This window comes from Girardinichthys multiradiatus, chromosome 20, assembly GCF_021462225.1.
Source record: "Girardinichthys multiradiatus isolate DD_20200921_A chromosome 20, DD_fGirMul_XY1, whole genome shotgun sequence".
Taxonomy (NCBI): domain Eukaryota; kingdom Metazoa; phylum Chordata; class Actinopteri; order Cyprinodontiformes; family Goodeidae; genus Girardinichthys; species Girardinichthys multiradiatus.
The window spans coordinates 45,501,786-45,521,845 of NC_061812.1; the positions used below are offsets into that span (position 1 = coordinate 45,501,786).

General features: G+C 40.2%; 1 protein-coding gene across 2 annotated transcripts in view; it reads left to right on the forward strand.

The window, feature by feature from the left end:
* Nucleotides 1–1,381: 1,381 nt before the first annotated feature.
* The window catches only part of cntn4 (contactin 4), a 318,997-nt gene continuing 300,318 nt past the window's right edge, over nt 1,382–20,060 (forward strand). For both annotated transcript variants that reach the window (XM_047347049.1, XM_047347050.1), the window contains exon 1: nt 1,382–1,886. The gene's annotated coding sequence lies outside the window, so the exon portion shown is untranslated. The remainder of the gene's footprint in view (nt 1,887–20,060) is intronic.

Genomic DNA, 20,060 nt, shown 5'->3' on the forward strand with positions numbered 1-20,060 from the left:
TCAGCCATTCATTTTAATGCTGTTGGACCAAATGATGCTGTTGGAGAATAATGATGTGCTTCAAACACACAACAAGACTTGATGTTCAACAAAATCAATTTCATTTCCTCATGTTTAGACCAGCGTAACATGAAATTTCATTCCCAGTTGACCCTTAAAAAATGGAATAACACAAAACAAAGAGTTGACTTTATGACAGGAGCTGCCATCCTAATGCAGCCGAGCACTACAAATTCATCACCCCTGATCCTAATTCGCATGCATTATTCTGAATATGAGTGCATCAAAAGTGCAACATGACAAGACTTATTCCATGTTGTACATGAAACCGCTTATGCCATGTTCGATAAAATCCTCTTGATTTGCTGATGGTTAAACCCACTTATTGCATATTTTCCAAATTGTCAGCATAGTCATATTCAATAAATGAACATATGGGTTCAGATGAGGCTATTTGGCAGATTAAAATCACCCTTTCAAAATATCAGCCATTAAGCAGGTATTATACATATTCTTTATTAAGCCCACGTTTCTGTATTAAACATGTATTTTTTATTGGTCTGATGTAATATTCTAATCTTAAATGTTGTGTTTTAATTACCTGTAAGCAGAAAATCATCATAATGAACAGATAAAGGCTTGAAAAGATCAGTCTGTGTGTAATTAATCTATATAATGTGTTTCACTTAGAAAATTCAGTTTTTTAAATTAATGAACTTTTCAATAATATTGTAATTTATTGAATATTATTGTACATTGTAAGATAAGAAACAGAGTGACAACAGGTTTAAATTGGACAAGTGTGAAAATCACAAGAGAGAGGTAAACCCTATTTGTAATAAAAGTACAGATACTTTAACAGCTCCGACTTTTGAAATCTCTACATGACTTATATTTGAAAACCAAAAATGCTACAAAAAGTTACATTTTTGCTTTTTCTAAAACACATAAAATCTTTTCCCTCCTCGTGTGGCTTGGGTGCCTTTTACTCCAATTACAGAACCCTATAACTTCTTCTAGTTGCACTTAATGTGTCCATTTACAGCCATCTTCAGCTCCAACCAAGGCTGACTTAAGTCACATTAGCAATTTATAAGGTTTTATGATTTTCAGCTATTGTAACATTCCTCATCTTCATTACGTCTGTTATTATCTATGCTAATTCAATATTTTATGTTCAGGTTGGATCAAATAATCGTGAGAATTTGTATTATATTGATGCTGACAAGGATTTCCAGCCGATCTGAGAGGTTATTGGTCCATTAATACCCAGAACTGCTAGGACATCCCAGTAGCAACCGAAGGAGGAGAAGAAGGGGGAGGAGGTAGGAAAGAGAAGTGCTTGCAGGAGGAGGGAAGGAGGGAGGTAGGCTGTTCCGCTTGGATGGCCGGAGCAGTCAGGAGGCTGCACGGGAGGGAGACAGATAAGACATCGCTCTCGCTTTTTGCTCTTTCTTTCTCTGGCTTTTTCTCCTGCGTGCGTCCCGCTCTGCGAGGAACGGAGCAAAGAGAGGAGGGAGGCAAGGAGGGAGACGCATCCGAGTGAGTGGGCACACCAAGGCTACACTTCTCCCAGATATGCAACCTGCAAGACGCCGCGTCGCCTGCGACCTGCGCTACTGACACCCAGGGAGAGACCCAGAGGAAGGAGGCAACACCGGGGTTGGATGCACAGTAGCGGTTCGGGAAGGGACTACACAAAAGAAAACAGAGCGGAAGCGTGTTTTTGCGCACTAGTCAAAAAGAGACGCTGTTTTTCTTTCGTTCATTCTTTCTTTTTTTTTTTCTTCTTTCTGTGGCCCGGAGTGCCTGCAATTTTGTTTGACAAAATACGGATTAATCTGTGGCTGTAATTTCCTGGAAGAAATAACTGGTGCACACAACAGGTACCATTATATTATTATTATTATTATTATTGTTGTTGTTGTTGTTGTTGTTATTCCAATACGCCCTTGAGCATCCCTTAAATTAAATTACAAACATCTCAAACCAATCCCAGAGAACATCCCAACTTTTCCCAGATTACAATAAAACCACGACGCTGTGAGGAAGAGAGGCATCAGCGACGGGATTGCCTTTCTCTGAATTTCTCCGCGTAGTGATCTCATTTGTCCGTGTCTACTTTGTTGCGGGACCATCATGTTGAAGGCGAAGTAATCTAAATCTACGAGCGAGTGAGAGAGCGCGTCTCTCCGTTCAGGGCAGATGTTCGGCTAATCCTGCCGGTTTTTGACCCTCCCTTCCAGTGTCATAATCCCTGATTGCATTGAGAGTGCCGCCACCGCGGTAGCCGGTGACCCGACTCACCGTGGCCGAGAGTCCCCTGCAAGGAAAGGAGGATAGCAGAGCAAAACAAACTTAAGTTTTAAGATATGCTTAACCCTGAAAAGTTGATGCTCACATTTTTGATATAAATAAAATCCAACACGATTTTTTGTTTCTGTTGGATGTTGGTCGGCTCCTGAGGATGTGAATCAGTGGATTGTTTTCAAAGTTAGTGTAATATCCAGTGTTGGGGATGGGATCAGAGGGGCACCAAACGCAGCGTAAATCTGCTTTAATACGTCTGTGTCTGATTAATCTTAATCTTTCTGTGACCCAGGAAAATATATAGAAAATCTTTGTCAGCCCATAGTCCTCGCCCAAATGTATCCTACAAAAGAAGTTGAAAATCAGATTTGGTTATTTGATAAACTACCTCTGAACCACGATTAGACAACGAAATACATTCTTTGTGGATGCCTCTTACTTTTCAACATGATCACATTGTTTAGGCGGAGTGAAACGTTGTCTTTACCATGTTTAATCAAAACAAATTTTGCTCAGGCAGGGAACTAATTTTTTGATAACAAATCTAAACTTAGCTAAACCTTTTAAATCAAATTAAACTAATGATTTTTGTTCAGCCAAGCAATTTTCATTCCTTGTGCAGTGTCAAGCAGAAAATGGACATTATAAACACCATTATGTTTATATGGGTTATGTCATGAATAAAAATATATACTTAATAAAAGTCAGGAATTGTCATTAGACTAATGACTTAGAATGTTTGTGTTGGAGCAAAAATAAAAATTTTGCGTTTAGCTCTAACTTGTTTAGTGACCTCACTAAGGCTAAATTGTCAAATTTGCTTGAAAATAACGCTTTTGAAGGTATAGAAATACTTTTCAATGTCCATGTATGCTCAACATGTTGCGTATATTTGTACTATTGTTGAACGAAGGAGACCCACTCAGAGACATAACATTTTCACTACAGCCTCATAGGGGCTGTAGTGAAAATGCGGTTGCTTGTACACTGACGATAAAGAAGAGAAGAAGAAAAATAAGGAAAAGAAAGACTGATGATACGATCTCCTTCGGTTATGCTCACAACATCCAGGTTGCGGCACCAAATTGTTGAGGTAAAATAATGCTATCACTGATATTCTTGCGGCCTCAACTTCTCCCAGTCCGGATGTCGTGAGAAAGAACAGATGAAGAGCAGGAAATTAAGATTAACACAAGTTTAATTTGGAAGATTATAAATCCAATGATTTCTAATGCAAAATGAATATACAAAATAACACAAGAAAGAAAATTACATAAGGGCCCTTATGGAGAGAAATCGCAGATTTCAGCAAAGCATGGCTGTCTTTACTCCGATGTCTCTGTCATTACAAGTTCCAGTACACCTTTATACCGTTGACTTCAAAGCTTACTGACTGTGCCTTCCCTTTTTGCCGTCTGGTGTTGTAAATCAGCCAAGCTCCCTTGTGGTGTCTATACCATGCCCAAAAGTTGACCTTTATTGCTTTATTGTCCCTACAGCCAGCTTTTACTGCTTGCAGCTGTTGAGAACTTTCTAACCTCTGTTTCACCCTTGTGCCATCCTGACCCCTGCTGTGATCTGTGATCTCTCCTCAAGGCTCACTCATGTTAAATCTCAGTTTAATGTTCTCACATGCAAACAAATAGCATGAAATTACATGATTTTAATAATAGAAAGTGTTCTCCCCAGTATATCAAAATAGCTGTTGCTTTTTTTGTTTCTTCTCCGTGTTTGGTGCCACCCTTTGGATCGGAGTGGTAATGATGCTGCTACAAGCACAGTCACAAAAAATCAGTCTATGGTTGTCAGGGAAAAGGCTGACGTACCATCTCGTTAAAATAGATTTAGTAAGTTTGCTACTATTTCAATAACATTCTATGCCTCTTACCCAATAGTTTCATTATTTAATAATTTTTGTGACTGTTTTTCTTGTCATAAATATTTGTTCAAATCTAGCTAAGTATAATCTCCACGTTATTATCCTATTTTTATTTGCAAAATTCTGTCAGTTTGTGTTATTGCTGTAGGTTGTTTGTAATAAATTTAAAACAAGGGAGATTATGGTACTGTGTGTAAAATCCATGAGCATCAGTCTGTTGATGTACAGTATGTAGGCCTGCATGAGGCAGACTAAAGGAGCAGCTCCAGTGATGCTCTCAGTGATCTCTTCCACACACTTGTAATCTGACTTGACAAGAGCGGAACTTATTTTAAAGGGCTGTACTAGCTGTGGCAAGAGGAGAATAGCTTCATCTTACAAGGATTCAGCGATTGGATTAATCCTCTGTTTGGTCTTCATTTCTAAACTCAAGAATGCAGCATATATTCAGAAGTCCAAAATGAGAACACCACAAAAACTACAAAACATCACTGAGATCTTTTTTTTAGTAAATGGGAATAAAGAGGATAAGATAGTTGATTGTGTAACTGGTTTAACTAGCAAATAGCCATGGGCCAACTGGAGATTCTGATCATAACCTTGAGTAAAAATACAGCAGTTTCACAGAACACACAAATTATAAACAGAAAAGTATAAAATAAAATAGCTGCTTATATTAAAAACAAACAAGCAATAATGATTCTGCCCAATGCTGAAGTTATAATAACATATTGTTTACAGTCAGATTAATTTTCCTTGTAGCATTTATGTTATTCTGTTATTGATACTAAAGCTTGAAAATACAGAATAAACCCCTGAAAAAGTTTGTTATAGTTTTAAAGTGCTTCGACATGTTTAGATGTTTTAGATCACTGAGATTGCAGTAAGCTAATAACAGCTAGTTGTTTAGTAAGGCTTTCTGCTCATGTAGCCTAGCCTGCATGCAGCCACTTAACAGACGTGCTATTTAAAGCGTACCCACTGCAGTGGTAACAGTGTAACTGGATTACGAGGAAAGGGTGGACTTTCTTTAGTTTCCACACAATGTCTGTCCTCGTTTTTCATGACGGAAATTATTTACAAACAGCCAAATTAGTAAATAAATTAGTAAATAAGTAATGACTACTTACTTTTTTTAAGTTCTTTTTAAATACGGTTCTACCAGAAAAAGCATAAATCAGAAAAATAAAAAAGGTATAACTTTGGAAAAAAAATCGAATTGCTCCCCTGCTCACTAATTGTGTAGTAATCTTCTTTCAGCCAGCTGACCACTCCCCATTCAAATTGGGAAGGGGCACCTCCACCTTATTCTGTGCTCTATACAACTAGAGAAAACCTTAGCTACTCTCTAGGTATCTCAATAGAAGGAACTGAAACTGTGGGAAATAAAAATTGTAGCGGTTTAGAAACATTTTTAAAATCTCAGTGTACCCTGACACTGGTAATCAGTGGCATAAACAGGAGTTTTCAAGGCTTAGATAGTTAATCGTCATGTGACAAGCACACACCAAACCACTAACAGGTAACTGTTGGCGTCAATTCCTCGCTGTATAAGTGGATCATAGAGCTGAATTATTTTGGCTTTTTTTGCCACTTGCTCGCACACATGGAGTCAAACAGCTTCCGACATTCTGAGCCTGGGAGCAGAGCCGCCCTTTAACGCTTGGCCACATGGTGTAAGCCAACAAACCTGTCAGGAGTGATAGAGCAGGGAAGTGACAGGAAAAAATACCCAAGGATGTGCACATTTAGAGGCGCGGCATAAAACATTCATTGCATGCTTCTCCCGGGAAGTAGTCTTTTGAAGAAATGTGTCATCAAGGTCATTTTTATTTCATGCCTCTTCAGGAAAACCCAGCAAAAGCACCACAGGATAGGGAGACGGTGGGTTTTGTGCAGATTTGGATTTGTGAGCTTTCAGCGTGGAGACTTACTCTACACATTGATTTGCTTTATCACAGGACAGGATATCATGTGTGTGCTGATATTACATCTGCATGGGTCATCTTGGTTAGTTGTAGTACTGTAGTCTCCATGGTTACCTGTGTGCTAACGGAAAACAAATAGAGTCAACAGGTCATTGTCAGGGTCCTCTCTTTATACCTGCTTTTACTCTACAGTAGCTGCACACTATATTACTGATGGATCGCTGTAATGGATTTGAAGAAATTGATGAAAACTGTTTTTTGTAAGCTAAGTTTAAGCTACAGTTTAATGTTTTTAGTCATCAATCACGTTTTTTTCTTTTTTCAAACATAAATGTCAAAGATTTCATGCTTCTAGCTATAATTTTTTTGCATGGGGATTGGAATTCCGTTGAGCGTACTGGCATGGCCAGGCTTAATCAGAGAGACATGGAATACAGGGTGAATGCGGAAACTGGAAGGCAGGCGGAGACAAACAGTGGAGGGACTGACAACAGAATGGATGACATAAGGACCTATAAACCTGGGAGACAGTTTCTTTGACATAGACCTGAGTGGGACGTCACGTGTGGAGAGCCAAACCTTCTGACCCGGGCAGTAGGTGGGAGCCGGCACACGTCGCCGATCAGCATAGCGTTTATTGAGGGCGGCAGACGTCTGGAATGCCCTGGTGGTGGAGGACCACATACGCTTGCATCTGCGGATGTGGTGCTGGACTGTAGGTATGGTCGCCTCTTCATTGTCTGCAGGAAACAAGGGCGGCTGGTACCTCAAGGAGGCTTCAAAAGGGGTACAGCCTGTAGCAGCCGAGATGTGAGAGTTGTGGGAGTACTGCACCCACGGTAGAAAGGTGCTCTACTCGGTGGGGTCTGATGACGTGACCTTAAGGCCGACTCCAGTTCCTGATTCAACCGCTCCACCTGACCATTAGACTGGGGATGGTAGCTGGAGGTCAGCGGGACCTTTGCCCTAAGGGCGTCACAAAACTCCTTCCAAACCCAGGCGGTGAACTGGGGACCTCGGTCAGATAAGATCTCTTGAGGGATGCCGTGGAGCCGAAACACGTGCTTGACCAGCAGTTTTGCTGTTTGGAGAGCAGAAGGCAGCTTTCGTAGCGGGATGAGGTGACAAGCCTTCAAGAAGCGATCATTGATGGTAAGGATAGCAGTCATGCCACCGGAACATGTAGGCCTGTCACGAAATCTATGGCGATGTGGGACCAGGGCCGTGAAGGGGTACTCAGCGGCTTTTGTAGTCTGTCCATACCAGTACGGGATGTTGAGCGCCCTCCAGCGAGTGACGCCATTCCTCCAGTGCCAGCTTGATGGCCAACAACTCTCTGTCACCCACGTTGCAGTTCTGTTCAGCCGCAGACAGGCGGCGGGAGAAAAAGGCACAAGGGTGGAGTCTCCCATCCAGGTCCGAGCGCTGGGAGAGTACCGCCCCTGCTCCGGTGTCCGAGGCGTCCACCTCCACAATGAACTGCTTACTGCTGTCCGGGTGGATGAGCACGGGGGCCTGGGAGAATCGGTTCTTGAGTCTGGAGAAGGCTGTGTCGGCCTCAGTGGTCCAGATGTACAGTACCTTGGATGAAGTGAGGGCGGTTAAAGGTCTGGTCACCTGGCTGTAGTTCCGTATGAAGCGTCGGTAGAAGTTAGAAAAGCAGAGGAATCGCTGCAGTTGTTTCCTTGAATCAGGTCTAGGTCAGTCCAAGACAGCTCTGATCTTCTCCGGATCAGCGCGAACCTGTCCACCCTCGAGAATTAGCCCCAAGAAGCTGATGGATGCCTGATGAAAGTAACACTTCTCAGCCTTCACAAAAAGTTGATTCTCCAGCAGACGTGGAGAACCAGGCGGACATGCCGGCGGTGATTAGCCAGGTTCCTTGAGTAAATTAAAATGTTATCCAAATAAACGAAAACAAAGGTGTTCAAATAGTCTCTTAAAACGTCATTCACCAGGGCCTGGAAGAGCGCTGGGGCATTGTAATAAGCCGAATGGCATAACCAGGTACTCAAAGTGTCCCACTGGCGTCTTGAAGGTGGTCTTCCACTTGTCTCCCTGGCGGATACGTACAAGGTGATAGGCGTTTCTAAGATCTAGTTTGGTGAAAATGGTGGCATCCTGTACAGGTTCGAAGGCTGAGGAGAGTAACGGTAATGGGTATTTATTTTTAACTGTTATGGCATTTAGGCCTCTATAATCAATACACGGCCGGAGACTGCCGTCCTTTTTTTCTACAAAGAAGAACCCTGCCCCGAGAGGTGAAGACAAGGGGCGAATGATTCCAGCAGCTAGGGAGTCAGCTATGTATTTCTCCATAACTAATTGTTCAGGCTGAGAGATTCTAAATAAACGACTAGTGGGTAATGGGGCCCCGGGCAAAAGCTCAATAGCACAGTCGTAAGGGCGGTGACTAGGCAACAATAATGCTCGGGTCTTACTAAAAACCTGTCGAAGGTCATGGCTAAATCTGCTGGTTCAATAGCTATGGTCTCTGCAGGGTTAGTTCTAGGGGTAGCAGCTGATCTTAAACAGGTTGACAGGCAACAGATGGACCAGGCGTCTACCCTGAGTCCAGCCCAGTTTAGGTGGGGATTGTGTTCCCGCAACCAGGGGAAACCCAGGACCAGGGTGCTTTGTGAGACCGGGAAAACGTGTAGGGAGATGAGTTCTCTATGGTTTCCAGATAAAACTAACTCTAAAGGCTTAGTACAGTGGGTGATTCTGTGGAATGCCTGCCCGTCCAGAGCCAGGACCATGCATGGCGTGGGCAACTGCTCTACTTCTAAGTGAAGCTGGGTAACTAAGGTCTGATCTATCAGGTTCAAATCACTGCCTGAATCCAACAGGGCTGTTAAAGGCACAGAGTCCTGATTAAGGGATTAAGGGAAGGCACAGAGTCCTGATTAAACGATTAAGGGAAGTGACATCATGCACCTGAGGAAGAGGTCAGGCGGTCGTGGCCTCCGCAGCGCCTCCGGTTGCTGCAGAGGACATGGGAGTCAAAACACGCAGTAACATAGTTGCCATCTGATCGATTTGCTGACTAGCCCGCTGCTGCTGCTCAAGAAGCAACTGGAGGGTAGCTCAGTCTGCTGACTGTGATCCCACACTACTCTGTGGAGTGCCTCTGCTGGGCTGACTGTTCTGTCATAGTTTTGATTGACGACTTGACCCACATGCAGAGAACACTCAGGAACAAAGAACGTTTTAATTATTTTTTAAAAGACAGGAACGAGGATCTGGCAACCATGAAGGCCGGGCTGGGCTGTGATGGGAAGGAACGGAGGTAAGTAATAGTAACTTGGAACAAATAGACTAGGTGCAGGTAATGCTTACTGATGGGGCGTCGGTATCCGCCAGGGAGAGGACGCGTCAGGACTGAGAGCTGATCCAGAGAACACTGTTGGCAGGAGCCAGGGAAATAATCCTTTGAGGAGGGGTGGACAGGATTCGCGGCTGGAGCGGTACACTGATTGGTTCGGACTGCCAGCCAGGTAAGATGTACGGTGAAGTTCACGGTCCGTGGGAATTCCAGAGATTCTTCTAAACCAAAGTAGTGAAGCATTGAGCAATACCTGCATAAGGGAGGCAAAGGTTACTGAGAGCTTGGCTTGATAAGAACACTTTAAAACGTGAGATTCTGTGGCAAAACAGTCAGTCGCTGATATGCTGGCAGTCCTCCCTTTTATTGCACCGTGGCTGATGACCAGATAGGCTGCACCTGTCAGCCTCCAGATCTCAGGACTTCTGCGACACCTAGTGAGGGAACTGATTACTGGCATGATCAGCAGTTCAGATCCTGACAGTTGGTAAAATTAAATGTTTATTTTCAACCTAATTCCCGCATGGGTATGAATAATTTTGATCTTAACACATTATAGAAATTTAATTAATCTAAAGAAAATCTAACCGTAGCAATAAGAATATAATATCTAATGAATAAAGCCAAACTCAATTTTAGCATTGTTTTAGTAAAGCTAACTGTAAAAAAAATTCATTCAGAAAGTTGATAACTTCAGTTTAGCAGTTTTTGGTTGGTTTTGATTAACTTTTCTGTTTGTTTTTACCTGCACTCACCTGAATTTTCAAACTAAACAGCTTGGTGACATTTTCTCTGCAGCACCAGAACAATACTACCTTACCAGAGAGCAGCATAGTGTTCTGTCCTCAATACATTAAATCTGTAAATCAGGCACTGAGGAGTTGTTTGATGAGCCCAGCTGCAAGCAAGGGGAAACAAATGTCTGCCAATCAGCAAAATGTTCTTGTTTATTTCCTCTCTAAGATCTAAAAACGATATTAGAGTTGGGATTATGCTTCATTCAAAGTGTGTACTGACTCCACTGAGCAAAGACAGGAACGTGTATTCACAGCACGAAAGTGGCTGTAGTTGCAGAGACACTTGGCGTTTTCTGCCTACCTTTTTTAAAAACAAAAATTATTTTGCCAAAAACAAGTTTTCTGAACTACATAATCTTGATGATTGTCATGCACACAGGATATTTCATTGAAAGGAAGCTATTTTCTGCTTCATTTTACATGCAAACCTGTGTCCCAACATAGATGAAATAAACTCATGATAATTATACTGATTATAATTTTGTCAAAGCAAGCTCTGGACTAAGCTTAATTTGCACCAGAGTAAGCTCCTGTTGTCATTATGTGCATGGTGCTGTGTATTTGGAGCTCTCAGCTGTCAAGAATATGAATACTTGGGTATACAAGTCTTCAAGTCTCATCAGAGATGCTTTTTAATATTTAGATAAAGCTAAAAAACATGTTAAATGGTTCTGTGAGATGGCTCCATTTCCTGTTTTATTTATGCACTCTTATTAGATCTCTAAATGCCTTATTTGTAATTCAATCAAATTAAAACCGTTTTCCTGCTTTTGTGAAACTTTATGATTTTCTGCCACTACTAGGCTTTTAGTTTCAAGGCACAGTGCTCCTTTGGGGTATGCTTTCACAGACAGTCTGAGCCGACAATGTTTCCTAAATCAAACAATGTTGCACACCGCCTCTCCTTGGGAACGGCTTTAATTGAGTGCTTAATAAGAGCACCGCCACACAGCAACCCGCTTCGGCGGGGGATGTGAGCGCTGGGACTGCTGCATTATTAAATAGACTTATATAAGGCCTGGAAACATCTTTCTCTTTACAAGTGATCTCAGAGATAGGCCAGACACTTCTTGATGATACAGTTCACCTCTCTTGTACGTGGGGATATTTTTTTATTGAAGATCCACAAGAGCACATTTTTAGAGGTTTATTGTACTCTGCTGGGTGTGGCTATTGTCCTTCCTTCCTGATTCAATCCAGCAGAACGCATTTAATAAAACTGCTTTTCATTCCGGGTTTCAATATTCTGTCTTTCAAAGGACCAGAAAGGGAAATAGGATTGGGCTGATTTGAGATTATCACTGTATGATAATCCTGAGTAAAAATATCCTGGTTTGATGGTATATTGTGTCTTTACACAAACGTTTTAAGCAATAATTGATCTAGATCGTCAGGTCTGAGACAAGTTACGGTGCAGTAGACAAATATCTGAAACTAACTGAAAGATTAATGTTACTTAATTAAAATAATTTGTGAACAAGAATAAAGTAAAGTTAATCTATACGTAACAAACAAAATCAAGCAGTAGAAAAAAAACTTCTGTTGTTGCTTACAGTTAAGGTTTTATTGTACCTTTCCATGTTTATATTATAGAACATAAGTCAAAGTTTATAAATTAAAATATGATGGCCCAACAGAGTGTATTGAGTGTAATGTTTCTCTACATTAGCTGGCTTTTGTTTTAACGATGTAAGAAGATTGGACGCTGTCAAATATAACACTCTTGCAACACTTTACTAAGCATTTGAAACTGTAGTTTACACGGTTTGATCACCAGATGAGCCAGGTTGCCACAAATGTTTTTCAGCCCGGAATGAGTGGATCAGCTCTTACACGGAGTGTACACTGTAAACACTAGGGGTATAACAGTACACAAACATCACGGTGTCATAATGTTTTTAACGGAGTTGACCCACATGCAGAAAGCAATTCAGGAGACAGAGTTTTACGGTGAAGTGTTTATTTACAGAGCAGTGTAGTGAACAAGGGAAACTGGAACCAGGATACCAACTGTAAAAATAAACAGAATGGTAAGCAGGGAAAACACAGGGTCAAAACTAATGAACAATAATTCTGCCTTACTGGGTTGATGGAATGATCCGCCAGAGGGTGGAGAACGGATAGACCAAATGGTTGTTTACCTGTGAGACAGATGATGGTGGATAATGGTGTGCCAGGATGATAAGTTGGACCAGGGGTTTCAGATGTACAGGTCCTTCTCAAAATATTAGCATATTGTGATAAAGTTCATTATTTTCCATAATGTCATGATGAAAATTTAACATTAATATATTTTAGATTCATTGCACACTAACTGAAATATTTCAGGTCTTTTATTGTCTTAATACGGATGATTGTGGCATACAGCTCATGAAAACCCAAAATTCCTATCTCACAAAATTAGCATATTTCATCCGACCAATAAAAGAAAATACTTGGCCGGGAATACTTTTGCAGAAATGACTGCTTCAATGCGGCGTGGCATGGAGGCAATCAGCCTGTGGCACTGCTGAGGTCTTATGGAGGCCCAGGATGCTTCGATAGCTGCCTTTAGCTCATCCAGAGTGTTGGGTCTTGAGTCTCTCAATGTTCTCTTCACAATATCCCACAGATTCCCTATGGGGTATAGCTTTTTTTTTATTTCCTTATTTCAGACAATGTTTGTGTTAGGTATAAAGATATATATGTCATAAGCTTTCTCATTGCTGTAACAAGCTTTGGGAAGACCAGCCTGATTCCTTTGTTAACAAAGCACTGATGGATATGCTCTGTGTAGTCCAACCATTTATGAACTTCCATTTTCCTGGCATCAAGTAACTAAATGGATTACAGCAACAATAGGCAAGAGCAACTTTGTAAAGCCTTCAGCGGTGTGTTATCTTTTAGCTGCCCAGGATGCTTTATCAGGTCCAGTTGAAAGGGGTCGCGCAGGGGGGTTCAAGTTAGGCTTTGATACCTTTAAAAATAGATTTTACAACTGGAGGGAAACTAAGTTACCAAGAGTAACTTCAGTCCTGAGAGTATGGTCTGTTCTCTCTAAAGGGATTATTCCTCCCCAATGACTCTCCGACTCTGCACATGGATTCAGATGAGTATGCTCTTTGTCAGATAGTTCTGAAGAAGATGTAGAAACCCAGGCAGTAGCTCTTTATATCTAATGAACTCAGATTTATTTATTTTTTAAGCTAATAAACAGTTGCTCCACACACCAGTTAAAACGTTTTTTATTGTAATCAGTGAAACCATTATTAATCATTTCAGAGCTCTTTTCAACTTTAATGTCACATTTGTCCTAACATTCAACAAAATAAATGATTATGGATAAACATACCTCTGTGATTGATAAAACCTGTGATTGAAGATCAAGTTTATTTTGTCTTTGGTTGGACTTTGGATGGGTCAGCATCCTACATCTTGAGTCGATAGTATTTACCTGATGAAACTAGAAATAATTCTCCAAATCTATCAGACTTTCAGGGCATCTCTTTTCTACAGCACTCTTTTGATGGTCCACATTATCTGTCAGATTTAATTCTAGACTCTCACTAGGTTCTTCCAGAACTAATTCTCTCCGAGTAAAGTCATTCGTTACATTAATTGGTGGTAAGCTTGGACTGACTGCGATGCCAATATAGGAAATCCCTCTTCATCTTCAGATTTCTAGCAGACACCTGAATGTTTTGAGGGAAAATTGACTGGCTTTTGTAACTGTTCTTAATTTCATTGACTTTAAGAAAACCCAGTTCCATCTGAAGAAATGTAAGCTTCAGTTTGGTTTCATTAGACCTGCAATGCGATTATTGGAGGTCTGAATGTTTCCTTTGTATGTCAATCATTGCATGTGAACCAACCTTTGTCTTATAGCCATAGTCCATAGTCTAGGCTTATGTAGAATACAGACTGATGCTACCTTTAATCTGCATACACGTAACATCAATATCCTGTATTCTGCATCTATTCCATACTGTGCATTCAGAATCCAGGAGATGTTTGTCAGGTCTTAATGTTTTCTTTGGAACAAACTACCTCTATCCTGCAGCAATACACCAGAGCTATATGCAGAATACAGGAGATTATTGTCACATGTTGAGCGCAGCCAGTGCTAACCAGAAATTACTTAGGTGTGGCTGTAAGAGTCCTCGCAGCCTTATTGATTTTAAAATTTTACTGCAGGTGTTGGGTGTAGTCTTGGTCTCATGATGTCAGAATGTGAATGGCATGATAAGGAGTACTGTTTAAATACCAATTCTGATTGAACCAGGAAATGTGTTGGTTGATTCATGGATCAAACACCTGTGGTGCAAAAAGTGCTGAAACACTAAACAGTTGGACATGTGCATTCAAAAGTTTAGAGAAGGTCACATTAAGTTCACCTGTAAAGGTTATAGTGCATTTTAGGTTCATCCTGAAATCTTATAGTCTCTCTGCAAACTATTTCTTTAGCTAAAGAATGTAAATAAGTCAATACTGGATGACAAGTCTGAGCTCAGGGATACTGAATGTTGAATTCAGTTAAATTGTGTAAGGTATATATAATATTTCAATAACCTGCAATGGGGTGAATACATTTTAATGATCTGCTCTGTTTATTAAGGGTAGGAGGATGTATATACAAAATAAACTATTTGTAGGTTAGGGGCAAAACTACAGTCTTACATGTTTCACAGGAAACAATAAAGCAAGAAAGTTACAGTGGCAGTTCACAAGAACAAATTGTCACATAAATATATAAGATGTTGCTAAAGGGTTTTACACAGAGAACATTTTTAAAACTGATTTGAAGACCAATAGAGATATATTTTACTGAGTTCATTTAAAAGAGCTACATAAAAATGTGGAATAGACCCAACACCTTTTTGTCCTGTTCTCTGACCTGGTAATATACATGATTGACAGGCAGACAGATAGAGAGATAGAGAGATAGATAGATAGATAGATAGATAGATAGATAGATAGATAGATAGATAGATAGATAGATAGATAGATAGATAGATAGATAGATAGATAGATAGATAGATAGATAGATAGATAGATAGATAGATAGATAGATAGATAGATAGATAGATAGATAGATAGATACATAGATAGATAGATAGATAGATAGATAGATAGATAGATAGATAGATAGATAGATAGATAGATAGATAGATAGATAGATAGATAGATAGATAGATAGATAGATAGATAGATAGATAAAGATAGAGAGAGAACGAGATAATTTTTGTAAATATTTGACACCTTTTTAAGGGACAACACTAAACATTTGATACAATGTAAAGTAGTTGGTATAAGGTGTAAATTTGGCATCTCCTCAAAATTAATCCAAACCAAGCAATAAGTTAAATAAAAAGTAAATTTGAGAGGCTGCAATTTAAGATCCCAAGGAGTACTGTGCAAGCAATCATATTGAAATGGCAGGAGTATCAGACCACTGCAAATCTACCAAGACCCGGCCGTCCCGCTAAACTTTCATCTCGAACATGGAGAAGATTGATCAGAGATGCAGCCAAGAGGCCCATGATCATTCTGGATGAACTGCAGAGATCTACAGCTGAGTTGGGAGGGTCTGTCCATAGGACAACAATCAGTCGTACACTGCACAAATCTGGCCTTTATGAAAGAGCGGCAAGAAGAAAGCCATTTCTCAAAGATATCCATAAAACGTCTTGTTTAAAGTTTGCCACAAGCCACCTGGGAGACACACCAAACATGTGGAAGAAGGTGCTCTGGTCAGATGAAACCAAAATTGAACTGTTTGGCCACAATGCAAAGCGATATGTTTAGCGTAAAAGCAATACAACTCATCACCATTCCCACACCATCCCCACTGTCAAACATGGTGGTGGCAGCATCATGGTTTGGGCCTGCTTTTCGTCAGGAGGGACAGGGAAGATGGTCAAAATTGATGGGAAGATGGATGAGGCCAAATACAGGACCATTCTGGAAGAAAACCCGTTGGTGTCTGCAAGAGACCTGAGACTGGGACGGAGATTTATCTTCCAACAAGACAATGATCCAAAACATAAAGCCAAATCTACAATGGAATGGTTCACATATAAACGTATCCAGGAGTTGGAATGGCCAAGTCAAAGTCCAGACCTGAATCCAATGGAGAATCTGTGGAAAGAGCTGAAGACTACTTTTCACGAACGCTCTCCATCCAACCTCACTGAGCTCGAGCTGTGTTACAAAGAAGAATAGCCAAGAATTTCAGTCTCTCGATGTGCAAAACTGATAGAGACATTCCCCAAGCGACTTGCAGCTGTAATTGCAGCAAAGGGTGGCACTACAAAGTATTAACGCAAGGGGGCCGAGTAATATTGCAGGCCCCACTTTTCAGTTTTTCATTTGTTAAAAAAGTTTGACACATCCAATAAATTTCATTCCACTTCACGATTGTGTCCCACTTGTTGCTGATTCTTCACAAAAAATTTAAATTTTAGATCTTTATGTTTGAAGCCTGAAATGTGGCAAGAGGTTGAAAAGTTCAAGGGGGCCGAATACTTTCGCAAGGCACTGTAATAATGAAGCGTTCATTTGTTTCGGTAACTCAATCACAAACATAATATAGATTAATTACACACAGACATGTTTTGAAGCTTTTATTTCTAGTAATGATTATTTTCCACTTACACCTAGTAAAAACACATAAGACAAGAATACTACTTCAGAGACAAAAAAAATTCTTAATACAGAAAATTAAAAGTATCTTTAACACCTGCTTAAAGGTTGTTATGTTCAAAAGGTACTTTAAATCTGTGTAAAATTATTCATAATCCACATTTTGTGGTTTTTATGCTTGTCTTTTACTAAGATGGTCCTAATACCAAATTCTTTTTTTTCTCTCTTTACAAATAAAATTTTACTTTTCTTAAATCTATAGCTGACTTTTAGCGAAACAAGTGATTGTTTTTAGCAGCATGCAACAGGATAACTTTCAAACTATTTGGATTCTGTTTTTCAAAATAAAAGTCACACACATAGACATAACAGTGCTTAAAGCACACATCTTCATTCATGGGATGCATAATCAAGAGTTAGACTTACTTTCCTAGACAAAGTCATACACTGGAAGCAAGACAGACCTCAATTTGACAGGAAAAACTTTGGCGTTTCAATATTGCAGTATCTGGTGGCCCGACATCTCATTACATCCTTAGTGCACAAAATGCAGGAATAAGGCTTAGAATTCATTTGATTTGCTTTAGTCATTTATAGAGTGAATTTTAAATAATCTACAGGCCAAATAAAATTAAATCTAGCACAATGAAATAACGACCACACTAAGTAGTAGAATGCCATAGCAGCTGCCCCACTTCAACACCTTTTGGTCCATGTGTGAAGCCTTCTTTACTCCTATCATGCATGAAGCAACTGTCAATATATTTAGTGGATCCTTCCATATTTTACACTATAAGACTCCTTTTAGGTTTATATGCATGTTTTTAGTGGCTTGTCAATGTCAAAATCAGTGTAATAATAAGTGTAATTTGTAGAGATCATTGGAGTGGTTATAAACTCAAGTAAAATGTATCAAAACCAAAATTTTCAACTTATGGATTTGAAATTGTTGTTTTGAATATATTATCTTTTTATATGTGTAGAAATATACTTGGCTTAGGGGTTCCATCTTCAACTAATCTTTAATGCTGATGTATACAGGTCCTTCACAAAAAATTAGCATATTGTGATAAAGTTTATTATTTTCTATAATGTAATGATGAAAATTTAACATTCATATATTTTAGATTCATTGCACACTAACTGAATTATTTCAGGTCTTTTATTGTCTTAATACGGATGATTTTGGCATACAGCTCATGAAAACCCAAAATTCCTATCTCACAAAATTAGCATATTTCATCCGACCAATAAAAAAAAAAAGTGTTTTTAATACAAAAAACGTCAACCTTCAAATAATCATGTACAGTTATGCACTCAATACTTGGTCGGGAATCCTTTTGCAGAAATGAGTGCTTCAATGCGGCGTGGCATGGAAGCTATCAGCCTGTGGCACTGCTGAGGTCTTATGGAGGCCCAGGATGCTTCGATAGCGGCCTTTAGCTCATCCAGAGTGTTGGGTCTTGAGTCTCTCAACGTTCTCTTCACAATATCCCACAGATTCTCTATGGGGTTCAGGTCAGGAGAGTTGGCAGGCCAATTGAGCACAGTGATACCATGGTCAGTAAACCATTTACCAGTGGTTTTGGCACTGTGAGCAGGTGCCAGGTCGTGCTGAAAAATGAAATCTTCATCTCCATTAAGCTTTTCAGCAGATGGAAGCATGAAGTGCTCCAAAATCTCCTGATAGCTAGCTGCATTGACCCTGCCCTTGATAAAACACAGTGGACCAACACCAGCAGCTGACACGGCACCCCAGACCATCACTGACTGTGGGTACTTGATACTGGACTTCTGGCATTTTGGCATTTCCTTCTCTCCAGTCTTCCTCCACACTCTGGCACCTTTATTTCCGAATGACATGCAGAATTTGCTTTCATCCGAAAAAAGTACTTTGGACCACTGAGCAACAGTCCAGTGCTGCTTCTCTGTAGCCCAGGTCTGGGGAATGCGGCACCTGTAGCCCATTTCCTGCACACGCCTGTGCACGGTGGCTCTGGATGTTTCTACTCCAGACTCAGTCCACTGGTTCCGCAGGTCCCCCAAGGTCTGGAATCGGCCCTTCTCCACAATCTTCCTCAGGGTCCGGTCACCTCTTCTCGTTGTGCAGGGTTTTCTGCCACACATTTTCCTTCCCACTGACTTCCCACTGAGGTGCCTTGATACAGCACTCTTGGAACAGCCTATTCGTTCAGAAATTTCTTTCTGTGTCTTACCCTCTTGCTTGAGGGTGTCAATAGTGGCCTTCTGGACAGCAGTCAGGTCGGCAGTCTTACCCATGATTGGGGTTTGGAGTGATGAACCAGGCTGAGAGTTTTAAAGGCCTCAAGAATCTTTTGCAGGTGTTTAGAGTTAACTCGTTGATTCAGATGATTAGGTTCATAGCTCGTTTAGAGACCCTTTTAATGATATGCTAATTTTGTGAGATAGGAATTTTGGGTTTTCATGAGCTGTATGCCAAAATCATCCGTATTAAGACAATAAAAGACCTGAAATATTTCAGTTAGTGTGCAATGAATCTAAAATATATGAATGTTAAATTTTCATCATGACATTATGGAAAATAATGAACTTTATCACAATATGCAAATTGTTTGAGAAGGACCTGTAATGTTAAAAGGACATCTAACAGCATAGACAAAGTACACATTAGCCTAAAAGTCACAGGCCTTAATGATTTCATAAAACACTCTTTAATATGCAAAAAACTGCTCTCTAGGACTAAGGCAAAGCCTTGAACGTCTGATGCACCTGAGACAGATTCTGACAAGACTCCATGTGATGTATGGAGATAAAAGAGCTCACCTCTGTAGGTGGAGACACAAGACAGAGCTGGAAGGTAGAGAATCTGAGATTAATGAGAGCGTGCCCTACTCAAACAGTTTCCGATGCTTTCTTCCATGTGTGTCTCAGTAGTTTTATTTAACTTTTTGCTGTGTTTTAAAACTTTCTGCTGTCTATAATTTCTGCAGGGGGGGAAATAAAAGAGCTTTTTCACTTCTTTGTGAAAGGAAATTTCTCATAGTTGGGTTTTTTTTTTTTAGATGTTTTTGAGAAACATTCCTCAAAGTCTAAATCTCTTTACCACTGGATATGATAGATTACTGCTGCTTGTGTCTCCCAGGGGAGATCTGCTAAAAGAAGATTTCCTTCCTCGCTTTTTATTATTGTTTTAATCCTTACAACAACTGCTTCAGATT